Raw genomic sequence first — 13,441 nt, 5'->3', positions numbered from 1 at the left:
CTGGCCTCAAGTGATCTTCCCAAGAGGTTCCTCCCTCCCTACCTTCTTTGGTTCCCTCCCTTCCCTCCCTCCCTCCCTCCCTCCTTCCCTCCCTCCCTCCCTCCCTCCCTTCCTTCCCTTTCTTTCGACAGAGTCTTGCTCTGTAGCCCAGGCTAGAGTGCAGTGGTGCAATCTCTGCTCACTGCAACCTCCATATCTTGGGTTCAGGTGATTCTCTTGCCTTAGCCTCCCGAGTAGCTTGGATTACAGGTGTGCACCACCACACCCAGCTACTTTTTGTATTTTCAGTAGAGACAGGGTTCCACCATGTTGGCCAGGCTGGTTTCCAACCCTTGACCTCAAGTTATCCGCCTGCCTCTGCCTCCCAAAGTGCTGGGATTACAGGCGTGAACCACCGTGCCCAGCCCTGTTTTAGTTTTTCTTTAGAGCACTTATCACTGAGGTAAAAGGCGGGACTTGACTCTAGAGGCAGGCGTCGGACACCGGACCAGATTAAGGACTGGCTAAAACAGGGCCAGGGCCAAAGTAGCTTTCAATCAGACAGCCCACTGGGGTGCCACATCAATTTGCAGTTGCTATGACAACACCCTGGCGTTAGGGCCCCTTTCCACGGTAATGACCCAATGACCCCAAAGTTACTACTCCTTCTCTAGAAATGTCTGCATAAACCTCCCCTTAATCTACATGTAATTAAAAGTAGTTATAAACATGACTGCAAAACTGCCCTGAGCTGCTACCCACTGTCTGTGGGGTAACCATGTTCTGCCTCTTTAAGAAAGTTGTTTTCGTCTACCTCTGGCTTGCCCTTGAATTCTTTCCGGGGCAAAGCCAAGAACTCTCGTGGGCTAAGCTCCACTTTGGGGCTCACCTGCCCCACATCACTGGCACCCGTTAAGTGATTTAAGGTGTGTATTAGTTGGTGGTCTGTCTCCCCCATGGTATAGAAGCTCCTTGAAGGAAGGAACTTTGTTTTTCCACTTCTCTATCCCCAGTGCCCAGAATGGGCATTTGGAAAGCACCAAGCAGCCTCTCTTGCTCAGTGGGCACTGAAATGGCACTCGGAGCTCAGTACCCAGATAAGGGACACCCCCCAGATAAAGGACACTAACTCTTCCCCCGCGCAGGCCCCGGGAAGGGGCGAGGCCGTGCGAGGCCACGGGAAGGGGCGGGGCCTCTGAGGACCTGGGGCAGGGTCTGGTTTTCTGGAAAGGCCTTTGACCTGTGGGCGTGTGCCTAAAGGCTAGGTGGTGAGAATGGCAGGGAGAGAGGACAGCAGTGGGGCCACAGGTTGTGAGTGTCTGTGGCTGCACTGGCTTAGGGCTGTGGCTGGCCCCTCCCTTCGGACCTGACCTGGCAGATCAGCCCCTCAAGACCAGCTTGCAAGGCTCCTGGGGCCAGTGGGGCTCTGTCCTGTGAGGTGGTCTCTCCCCAAGGACGGAGCAGACAGAGGCTGGTGAGTCAAGAATGTGCCCTGAGGGAGGAGTCTGGGTGCGTGAAATGATGTCTTGGACATAATATCTAAGGCTGACGCTACTTTGAAGAGGTTTGACTTTTGTGAAGTTTCTTTATTCTAAATTCGGGGGAAACTTTTTTTTTTTTTGTAAAGTATTTGGGGATTGTGAGAAGGTAAGTGGTAGGAAAGGCTGTGGGTATTTGGCAGGCTCAAAGTTTTTTGTTTTTAAGGCACTTTTCAGTGTCTTTCTGAAAGTGCATTTATAACAGGGGGGATCAGCCCCCTCCCCACACCCCAGCTTGGTCCTCCCTGCTCTTACTCTCCTCTGAAAAGTCCGTCTCTTTGTCTTGAAATTTGCAGCCACCAAAGTAATGACCCAAACTGCTTTTGTACTCAGTGGGCTCACAGCTGTCATCTTGCCTGCTTCTTTGATTTCAAGAAGCTTAAGGCAAGCTGCTTATGCTAGATTTACTGTCCTCACCTTACATTCTTAATTTTTTGACGCAGTGAGTCTACCCCAACTAATTCCCTGGAATTGTCTGGTAAAGTGTTCTGGGTCCTCCTAGTGGCCAAACCCAGTAGACGCTGCGGACTTTTTTTTTTTTTTTTCCTCCAGCGAAGCACTTCGTGATTCGAATTCTCCTTTATCTCCGGCCTCCCTGCCTCCTTTTCATCAGCCTACGCTTCTCATATATATGTTCCCTAGCCTAGTTTCTGTTTCCTTTTCACAGTAGTACTGTATACTATAGGAGGAAGGATCTTTACTTCCACTACTTTAACATGTATATGTTTATGATTTATTGAATTGTCTTTTTGCACTCAAATCTTTCTCTTGAGTTCTATTTTAGACCCGTATATCCAGCTTTCTAGTGGACATACCCACCTGGACCAATATCTAGAATAGGTGTCACAAATTATTCAACAAATGATCACAAATAGGGCCTGATGTAGGAAAAATACAATTACAATGACTGTTAACCTTTTGGGGTGACAGACCCTCTTGAGACACATACGAAATTTCAGGGTCTTTCTCCCTTTAAAAAGTACACACAAATTTTAGCCTGTTTCAAAGCTCCCTAGACCTTCTGTAGTTCAAGAATTTTGAGTCTTTGGTTAGAGCTTCCTGAAATGATAATGATAAAATGAAAAAGTATGTTTTCATATATAAACATCAGATTTAGAAACTTACAGTGGGAATGCATTGTATTGCAGCCTTCATCAAACATTAACCCTAATTAATCACATCAGGGTGATTTATGGAAACATTGTCTTTAGAAGTAACAACATAGAATGAAAAATCTGGAGCCCTAGAATTAAAATATACCCCAGCAGACTCCCTGTGGCTAAAATGAGACATACCAAAACCAGAATCTAACGGCCACAGCAAGGTGAGGGCTTTGTCCTGTATCCCTGTGTTACTAACTGCCATCAGGTTTTCTTTCCTGTAATTAAGCAGAAACCAGGTCCTGAAAAACATCACAGAAACAACTGCAGCTGGAAATTTCCCGTTGACCCTGATAGACTACTACCTGACACCAGCTGACCGACCCCACTGGCTGCCCACCATGGTCCTGCCACAATTCTGATGGGACAGAGGATTGGCCTTACATTCTTTCCTGATAAATAGCTATAGACCTCAAGCCAGCCAGTTTTGGCCAGCTTATAGAGACTGCACAAAACTGTCTGTGTGCCCGGTAGTTCACCTTTTTGATGCAAAGAGCCAAATTCACCTTACTTTAATGCTAAAACCCCACCCCAAAGTGAACATGGAATGTATGTTACATATATGTTTACCCACTGCAACATGCTTGACTTCCCTCATGAATATTGACAGATTCCTTCAACGTGCTAAATATAATATGTAAGGCTATCCCTGTAAAGCATAAATACCAGCTTCCTATTCCCTTTTGGAGTATGTCCTTTTGCTTTTCTTGGGAGGTTGCATTTCCCAGTTTGCAGATTGTTTCTTCCTCTGAAAATACAGGGTTTTTTTCCTTTTCTTCCTCTGTGCATCTCATGGTCTTTTGTTAATGTTTCAAAGAGAGTTTCTGATTAACTGTGGATTGCATGTTTCACAGTCCAAATAGCCTTATAGCCTGGTCAGAGACCAGGGCCTGCTTCAGACCATTTAGGAAGTTCTTGCTATTCAGAGTGTAACCTGGCTGGGCACGGTAGCTCACACCTGTAATCCTAGTACTTTGGGAGGCTGAGGTGGGTGGATCACTTGAGGCCAGGAGTTTGAGACCAACCTGACCAACATGGTGAAATCCTGTCTCTACTAAAAATACAAAAAAATTAGTCGGGCGTGGTGGCACACTTCTTGATCCCAGTGACTTGGGAGGCTGAGGCAGGAGAGTCTCTTGAACCTAGGAGTTGGAGGTTGCAGTGAGCCAAGATTGCATTACTGCACTCCAGCCTGGGCAACAGAGTGAGACTCTTTTGGAAAAAAAAAAAAAAAGAATGTAATCTGCTCCCCTCCAGCTGGACGGGAATACAGATAAGGTTCTGAGGCCGGGTGCCTTCATAGGAGCCCTGAGTGATCAGGTGGTCGTAGAAGTGCATGAAGTGCCAGGAGTTCCTTTCCAGCAGAACTTTCCTTCTTTGTTTATTTGTTGGGCCAGTGACTTCTCAGTTCCAGAGTTATTGCCTTGATCGTCCATGAGTGCTGTTTTGAGATTGACCCCCACTCTCTCTTGAATGAAATCTATTTCATCTCTTTTCTTCTTGTATTGATATGTTAATATTTATGTTTTAATAAAGGTGAGATCTAAGGAGACATTATCCACTTTCGTTAAACCCTTCTCTTGGCTGCCATGATCCAACTGTATTCTGGTTTTTCTTCTATCTCTGCCTACAACTTCTCAATAGTGTAGTCTCCCGTGACCCTCCTTTCCCATTCCTCAGTTATGGCTCAGTTTCTTTATAGCCATTTTTTTTTCTCTGAAGGCTCATGACTTCCAAATACTTGATATTCCAAATATTTGATATGAATATATTGATATTGTTAACTCTTGAGTCTTCAATTCTAGCTTTTATCACTTTCCAACTTCCAGCTCCAGCTGTACTTAGATGGCCCACAAGTTCTTCCATTTTAATGTATCCCGAACCAAGTTCATTATACTTCCTTTAAATGGTTCCTATTTCTGTTTTACTTATCTTTGCGAATGGCAAAAATGACTGATCATTCTCCTAGTCTCAGCTTTCTTCACTCTCTTCTTTCTTCACTGTTCTTGATAACTATTCATGTGAACTTCCTTTTTCGCTTTGGTTGGTATTTTTCCCCCACTGTTCCAGGAAGTTGGTAACTTGTTTCTATTTTGCTCTTAATCTTTAGATTTAGAGCACCCTTAGAGTTTAGGTATATAGTTCCCATTTTACTCATGAGAAAACAGGCTTACTTTTAAAATTATTAATTACACAAAGAAAATGTATGTGCATGTTACCTCTAAGCAAATTTAGGCAAAACAGAAATAGAATAAAATGTTACAGTGCCCCCTCCCTCCCATCACTCTCCTATCTCTTTAGCAGTGGTTCTCAGCTGAAGCGATTTTGTGCCCTAGGGCAGTGGTCCCCAAACTTTTTGGCACCAGAGACCAGTTTCATGGAAGACAGTTTTTCCACAGACGGGGGGTGGTGGAAGATGGTTTCAGAATGAAACTGTTCCACCTTAGATCATAGGCATTACATTCTCATAAGGAGCATGCAACCTACATCCCTTGCATGTGCACGCATAGTTCACAATGGAGTTCGCTCTGCTATGAGAAGTTAATGTCACTGCTGATCTGACAGGAGGCAGAGCTCAGGCAGTAATGCTTACTCACCTGTTGCTCACCTCCTGCCGTGCAGCCTGATTGCTAACAGGCCACTCACCAGTACTGATTTGTGGCCCAGGCGTTGGGGACCTCTGCCCTAGGAGATATTTGACAAGGTCTGGAGCCAATTTTGATTGCCTTGACTTAGGGGATACTACTGGAATCTAGAGAGTAGAAACCAGAGATGCTGCTAGACATCTGCAGTGCACACAAGATAGCTCCAGCACAACAAAGAATTCTCCTATCCCTAGATATACCTAATGTAAATGACAAGTTAACGGGTGCAGCACACCAACGTGGCACATATATATATAATATATATATATTAACAACACCATCACCCATGGTTCCCATTACCTTTACATAGTCTTGTTTCCTTCCTTTGTTCTTAATACCTTCTAAGATGTTATATCATTACCTTATTATGTTTATTGTTATGGTTCAGAGATATTTTCAAATTTTTACTTTGTATGGTATGTATTTGGAGCAGTATTCAACAAAAAAATGTATTTGGAATCCAACCCAACTGTTTATTATGGCTGTTTTTAAAAAATTAATACATAGATTAAAAATAAATACATAAAGCTAGCCACATAAATATGCCTACATTTTGTGTTTTGCACTGGTAATCCAAAGGAAAATAATAATAATAATAATAATTCTCCTGTCCCAAATGTCAGTAGTGATCAGGTTGAAAAACTGCTCTGGAGGTAATCTGTTATACATCTTTTTCCATAACTACACTGTCCAATGCTGTAACCACTAGCCACATGAGGCTATTTACATTGAAATTAATTAAAATTAAATAAAAACTTCAGTTTCTCAGTGCTATTAACTACATTTTTAAGTGTTCAATAGCCACACATGGCTACAGAGTTAAACAGCATAGATTATAAAACATTTCAATTATCTCAGTAAGATTTGTTGGACAGTGCTTTAGGTATGTATCACGCAAGTAGATGTTCTCTTCTACATAAATAGAATCATACATACTGTTCTATAGTTCTGTTAATATGTCTTGAAGATTTTTCCATCTAACTATATATAACTAAAATATGTACTAAGTACATATAACTAAATATTTAAGTTGTGATACTGTTCAATTTTATTAAATTCATAAATTTAACTTATAACAGCAGTGTAGTTTAATTTTGCCTTTTTTTGAAGTGTATGTGCACGGACTCATATAATACATATTTTTTTTATCTAGTTCATTTTACTCAATGCTATATTTTTAAGATATATCCATATTATTTCTGTATATCTATAGTTATTCCTTTTAAGTGCTTTATGGTATTCCATTGGATGACCATACCATAAGTTGTTTATCCGTTTGACTTTTGTGGGCATTTTAGTTTCTTCCAGTTTGGGGATATAATGAATAATTCTGTAATAAATATTCTGTACTTATTTCCTGAATATATATTTTTATGCAGGTTGTACATGGGAATGGAATTATTGGTCCACTGGAATTTACTAGATTATGCCACTTTCTCAAAATAGTTGCATTCTTCTTCTTATTATTATTTTTGAGATGAAGCCTTGCTCTGTCACCTAGGCCAGAGAGCAATGGTGTGATCTCGGCTCACTGCAACTTTCACCTCCTGGGTTCAAGCGATTCTCCTACCTCAGCCTCCTGAGTACATGGGATTACAGGCATGTGCTATCATGCCCAGCTAACTTTTGTACCTTTGGTAGAGATGGGGTTTCACTATGTTCCAGGCTGGCCTTGAACTCCTGACCTCAAGTGATCTGCCCGCCTCGGCCTCCCAAAGTGTTGAGATTACAGATGTGAGCCATGTTGCCTGGCCGCATTTTTTTCTTAATAACAATGTGTGAGAGTTCCCTTCTAAACTGCATCCTAAGCAATATCTTTGTATTTGTCAGACTTTTAAAGTTCAAACTTCCTGGTGGCATGTGGTTGTATCTCATAGTTTTATTTCACACTTCTTTGATTATGAATGATATAGAACACTTTCATATATTTATCAACCTTTTGAATATTTTGTGAGTTCTTTTTGAGTCTCTAGACCATTTTTCTATTGAGTTGTTTTATTAATTTGTAGAAAGACTTTATATATTCTGGATATGAGCCTTTTATTGGTTGTATATGTTGCAAAGATATTCTCCAACTTTAGTGGTTGCTTGCCTTTTCTCTCTCTCTTAATGGTGATTTTTGATTTGTTTTGAGAAATATCAACCTTTCTTCCTAAGATTTTTCAGTAACAGCAAAGTAACAGTGAGAAACTACTGTCAGTTTAATGGATGTAGCTCCTCAGTTCCAAGGTATATAATCACTTAAATATAATCTGGAAAAAAAACCCAAAAATATTTCTCTAAATCATGGTCTTTGTGAAAAAACGAATTAAACCTTCTCTGTTCTCTCACATTGTATTCCAATTTTGGATGTTGCCACCAGTGAGATAACAAATGTCTAAATTTGGACACATCACTTAAATATTTAGAACATTGGTTTCTTCAAACAGTGGGAAAATTCTTGCCATGTCTACCTTATAGACTTTGTATAATGCTATATCAATGCTAGCTGATACTAACTTAGAAGATGATTATACATTTAAAAAAAACTCTTCCTATCCTGGTTCCACAATTAGATACTGAATCCACCACATACTGGATGACCTAGAGCAAGTTAACTTAATGACACTGTGCATTAATTTACTTTGCTATAACAATGGGATAATATATCAATTCCATGTTATTGTTACAGCTATTGTTCAGATAGAACAATTGAGAGAATTTGTAAACAAAAGGACTAAGCAGATGATTTAGTTTTCCTAATTGGCCAGCTCAAGGGAGAGAGTTATAAGGGCTATAGAGTTCTGGATGAAATTATAACATCACCTCAAAGAGAGAGCAGCTTACCTCTGGTCAGGCTTTCTTCCTGAAGTGTTTCTTGGGAGAGGGTGAGCAGAGTGGTCAAGAGCCTGTCTATTTATTTCCGTGGGCTAAGCATAGATGTCCTTGAGAGAAGACTTCCTTGGTCCTTTAGGTAATGTAAGTCCTTCAACTTCATTCTTTTTCAAAATTGTTCTGACTATTCTGGATCCCTTTTATTTCCATGTGAATTTAAGATCAGCTTGTCAATTTCTGCAACAAGCCCAGCTAAAATTTTGATAGGATTTACCTTGTTCTTGCTCTTAGGATTAGGAGCAAAGCAACCCATCTTTCTCCATTAAGTATGATGTAGGCTGTGAGATTTTTCATATCTGTCTTTATCACATTAAGGATGTTCTCTTCTATTCCTAGTCTGTTGAGAGGGTTTTTTGTTTTGTTTTGTTTTGTTTTTTGTTTGTTTGTTTTTGGAGACAGAGTCGCACTGTCACCCAGGCTGGAGTGCAGTGGCACAATCTCTGCTCTCTGCAACCTCCTCCTCCCGGGCTCAAGTGATTCTCCTGCCTTAGTCTCCTGAGTAGCTGGGATTACAGGTGTGTGCCACCACACCCAGCTAATTTTTGTATTTTTAGTAGAGGTGGGGTTTTACTATGTTGGCCAGGCTGGTCTCAAATTCCTGAACTCAGGTGATCCACCCGCCTTGGCCTCCCAAAGTGCTGAGATTACAGGTCTGAACCATCATGCCCAGCCTAGATTTTAAAAAAAAAATCATAAATAGGTGTTGAATTTTGTCAAATGCCTTTCCTGCATCTGTGGAAATAATCATGTATCCTTTATTCTATATAGTCTCATATTAAATGAATGTTAAACCAACCTCGTATTCTTGCAGAAATCCCACTTGGTCATGGTATACACATTCTTTTTACATATTCCTTGATTTAATTTGCTAATAATTAAGGATTCTTATGATTATGTTCATGAGGGTTTTGTTGTTTTCTTTTTGTATGATGTCTTTAGCTTTGGGATTAGGGTAATAAGCATCTTACAGATTTAGTTGGAATCTATTCTCTCCTCCTCTATTTTCTGAAGACTTTGTGAAGGATTAGCATTATTTTTTGGTTAAATATTTGATAAAATTCACCAGTGAAGTTATCTGGGCCTAGAATTCTCTTTATGGGAAGATTTTACATTTCTAATTCAATTTCTTTACTTTTTAATAGGTCTACTTAGATTGTTCTATGTGTTTTTTAGTTCATTTTGGTAATTTGTACCTTTCTAGGAACTTTCCACTTCATATTAGTTGCCTACTTTGTTGGCATAAAGATGTTTACAGCATTTCCTTATGATTTCTATAGGATCAGTAGTCTGTTCTCTCTTTCATCCCTTTATTAGGTAATTTTTATCTTCTCTATTTTTTTCTTGGTCAATCTAAAGGTTTGTCAATTTTGTTGATCTTTTCAAATAATCAGCCTTTAGGTTTCTTCGGTTTTCTCTATTGTTTTTCCATTGTCTATTTTGTTGATTTCTGCTCTTATCCTTATTATTTCATTTATTTTGATCGCTTTAATCATTTTAACTTGCCCCTCCTTTTTCAGTTTCTTGAGGTGAAAGCCTGGGTTATTGATTGGAGAATTTTAAAAATATAGGCATTTAAAGCTATACATTTCCTTCTAAGTACCACTTTAAACTGCATCCCATACATTTTAATATATTATAGTTTTGTTTTATTTAGCTCAAAATATATTTTAGTTTTCATTGTGAATTCTTCTTTGACCTATGAGTTATTTAGAAAAATGTTGTTCAATTTCCAAATACTTGAAGATATTCAAGAGTTCTTGCTATTTTTGATGTTTCATTTAATTCCATGTGGTTGGATAGCATATTTTGTATGAATTAAATCTTTTAAAATTTATCAAGACTTGGTGTGTGACCTAGCATATGGTCTTTCCTGGAGAATGTTCTGTGTGAACTTGAAAGGAATGTGTATTCTGCTGTTTTTTGATGGAGAATTCTATAGGTGTCAGTGAAATTGGTTGATAGCATTGTTCAGATTTTCTATATCCTTCCTGATTTTGTGTGTGGTTGTTTTACCAATTAATAAGAGTGATGTATTCAAGTATCTAGCTATTATTGAGTTATCTATTTCTTCTTTTAGCACTGTCAATTGTTGTTTTCTGTCTTTGGGGGCTTTCATTAAGTGAATATACATCTATAATTATTACATCGTTTTGATATATGGACTCTTGTTACATTATAAAATGCCTCCTTTTGTCTCTAGGAGTATTTTTTATCTTCAAGTATATTTTGTCAGATATTAGTATAGCCACCCCATCTCTCTTTAGTTGTTGCTTGCATGGCACATCTTTTACCTCTTTTTTTTTTGTTTTTTTAGACAGGGTCTCGCTCTGTTGCCAGGCTGGAGTGCAGTGGCTTGATCTCAGCTCACTGCAACCTCCGCCTCCTGGGTTCAAGCGGTTCTCCTGCCTCAGCCTCCTGAGTAGCTGGGATTACAGGCACACACCACCACGCCCAGATAATTTTTGTATTTTTAGTAGATATGGGGTCTCACCATGTTGGCCGGGCTGGTCTGAAACTCCTGGCCTCAAGTGATCCGCCCACCTTAGCCTCCCGAAGTGCTGGGATTACAGGTGTGAACCACTGCACCTTGGCTTACCTTTTTTTTTTTTTTTAACCTTAAAAACCTTTTTAGATTATTTGAATCTAAAGTGTGTCTTTGTATGTAGCATGTATTTGGATCTTGTTTTATTTATTCAATCCAAAAAGCTCTGAGTTTGCAAAGAAAAATCAAGGTGATTTAGTGATAGAGAATCTCAGAGAAGAAGGGTTTCAGATAGAATGTTCAGGGATGACCTCTTTGTAGAGGTGACAGAAAACTGATACTAAAGATTAGAAGGAATCAAAATGTGAAGAAGGGAAAGGAAAGGAAAGAGCATTATAAGTCAAGAGAACAGACCCTGAGTGATAAGAGAGCTTGACATTTTTGAAGAACTGAAAGAGAAAGCTGGTTCATAGTGAGCAAAGGGAATGTGGTGGCAGATGAAGGATAAGATGCTAAACAAGGGTGACACTGCAGAATCTTGAAGTCTATGGTGAAGAGTTTGTATTTTATTCAAAAAAGTAGTGTGAAATCATTGAAATTTTTGAAGAGTAGAAGAAACTTGATCCAATTTGTGTGCGCTAAATCTGAATCTAAACCTTGGTAAACAAGAAATAGCATATTGTAGGCTGGGCACAGTGGCTCACGCCTGTAATCCCAGCACTTTGGGAGGCTGAGGCGGCTGGATCGCCTAAGGTCGGGATTTCGAGACCAGCCTGGCCAGCATAGTGAAACCCTGTCTCTACTAAAAATACAAAAATTATCTGGGCATGGTGGCGGGTGCCTGTAATCCCAGCTACTCCGGAAGCTGAAGCAGGAGAATCACTTGAATCCGGGAGGTGGGGGCTGCAGTGAGCTGAGATTATGCCACTGCACTCCAGCCTGGGCAACAGAGCGAGACTCCATCTCAAAACAAACGAACAAACAAAAAAGAAATAGCATATTGTAAATTTTTTCCTAATTCAAATTAAATTTAACTTAGAGACTCTTCCCTGCTGAGCTGGTGAGAAATGTATTGTCAGTCACTATTAGGGCTCTGTCACCTCAGAAGTTCCCACCAAACAAGCTAACAAGGTTGCTAGAAAATAGAAGGAAAACTTCTAACTTTGAGTTTGTCATGGTCATTGGGATAGTATGTGGATATTTGTTCATATCCACAGAGTTTCCTTAAAGGATGGTAGTTTTCTGCCTCTATGCCACTTTGGGGTTCATGAAACTGTGGAGATGACAAGTCCTGGTACTCTTTTTTGTGTACCATAGAACCTGCGGGTGTGGTAGTCAGTTCTCTTTATTATGCTTTTTCTTTTTTTCTCCCTCTTCTGACCTTTTCTTTTGTTTTCAGAAATTACTCTGGAATATATACTCTTCTCTTGTTACCATTAAAAACTTAACAGGATTTTACTTTGATTTTTACAAAAGACAGGAAGTACAATTATCTGGATTAGCTTCTTCTATGAAGAAAAATAAAGTAGCCTAACAGCGTAGAGATTGATAGAATCTACTATCTTAAATAGAGAGACCAGGAAACTCTTAGTAGAGTCATTTGAGTAGAATCCTGTATACAGTAAAAGAAAATAATATTTCACACAAAGGGAATAACAATTACAACAATCTGGGAATGGAGAGAATAACAATTACAACAATCTGGGAATGGAGAGTAGTTGGTGTTTTTGAGGAAAAGTAAAGGTCAGGCTACTGTGGCTGGAGTGAATGAACAAGGTTAAGGAGCTTTAGTAGATGAAGCAGCCAGATGTCAGAGCATGCAGAACCTTGAAAGTCAGGGGAAGGACTTTGAGGTTTTACTATAAGTGAGATCATAGAAGATTATTTTGCAAAGAGTAGACTATAGAAGGGACAAGGGCATGCAAGAAAAAATCAGACTAGATACCTAGATACCGAACTTACTAAGTAAAGACATTAAGCCAACTGTTATAAATATTTTCAAAGAACTAAAGACAACTATGTCTAAAGAATTAAAGTTTGAGAATGATGTCTTACTAAATAGAGAATATCAATTAAAAGATATAAATTATTTTACAAACCAGATGGATATTCTGGTTGACAAATACAATAACTGAAATGTAAAATTCACTAAAGGGACTCTTCATCCTTTTTGAACTTGCAAAATAAAGAATCAGTGAACTTAAGATCATCCAGTCTGAGGAACAGAAAGAAAAAATAATGCAGAAAAATGAACAGAGCCATAGAGATTTGTGAGAACCTGTCAAGTATATCAATACATGCATAAGGAGAATCCCAAAAGAAGAGAAGAAAAAGAAAAGGGCAGAAAGAATATTTGAAGATATGGTGACAAGAAACTACAAATTTGATGAAAAACACTAATCTGCACACTAAGAAACTAATGAACTCCAAGTAGGATAAGCCTAAAGAGACATATCATAGTCAAACTGTTGAAAGCCAGAGATCAAGAGAGAATCTTGGCCAGGCACAGTGGCTCATGCCTGTCATACCAGCACTTTGGGAGGTTGAGGTAGGCAGATTACTTGAACTCACAAGTTTGAGAGCAGCCTGGGCAACATGGAGAAACCCTGTCTCTACAAAAGATATGAAAATTAGCCAGGCGTGGTGGTGCATGCCTCTAGTCCCAGCTACTCAGGAGGCTGAGATGGGAGGATGGCTTGAGCAGAGGAAATAGAGGTTGTGGTGAGTAAGATTGTGCCACTGCACTTCAGACTGGGCAATAGA

The 13,441-nt window shown here is 39.6% G+C and overlaps 1 protein-coding gene across 1 annotated transcript in view; it reads left to right on the top strand.

Moving 5' to 3' along the window:
* The first annotated feature begins 1,434 nt into the window (after window positions 1-1,434).
* The window catches only part of ACSL6 (acyl-CoA synthetase long chain family member 6), a 227,912-nt gene continuing 215,905 nt past the window's right edge, over window positions 1,435-13,441 (top strand). The window contains exon 1 of the mRNA XM_021939178.2: window positions 1,435-1,453. The gene's annotated coding sequence lies outside the window, so the exon portion shown is untranslated. The remainder of the gene's footprint in view (window positions 1,454-13,441) is intronic.

Source organism: Papio anubis, chromosome 5 (assembly GCF_008728515.1).
Source record: "Papio anubis isolate 15944 chromosome 5, Panubis1.0, whole genome shotgun sequence".
In the NCBI taxonomy this organism is placed as follows: Eukaryota; Metazoa; Chordata; class Mammalia; order Primates; family Cercopithecidae; genus Papio; species Papio anubis.
This window is presented reverse-complemented; position numbering and strand designations above follow the sequence as displayed.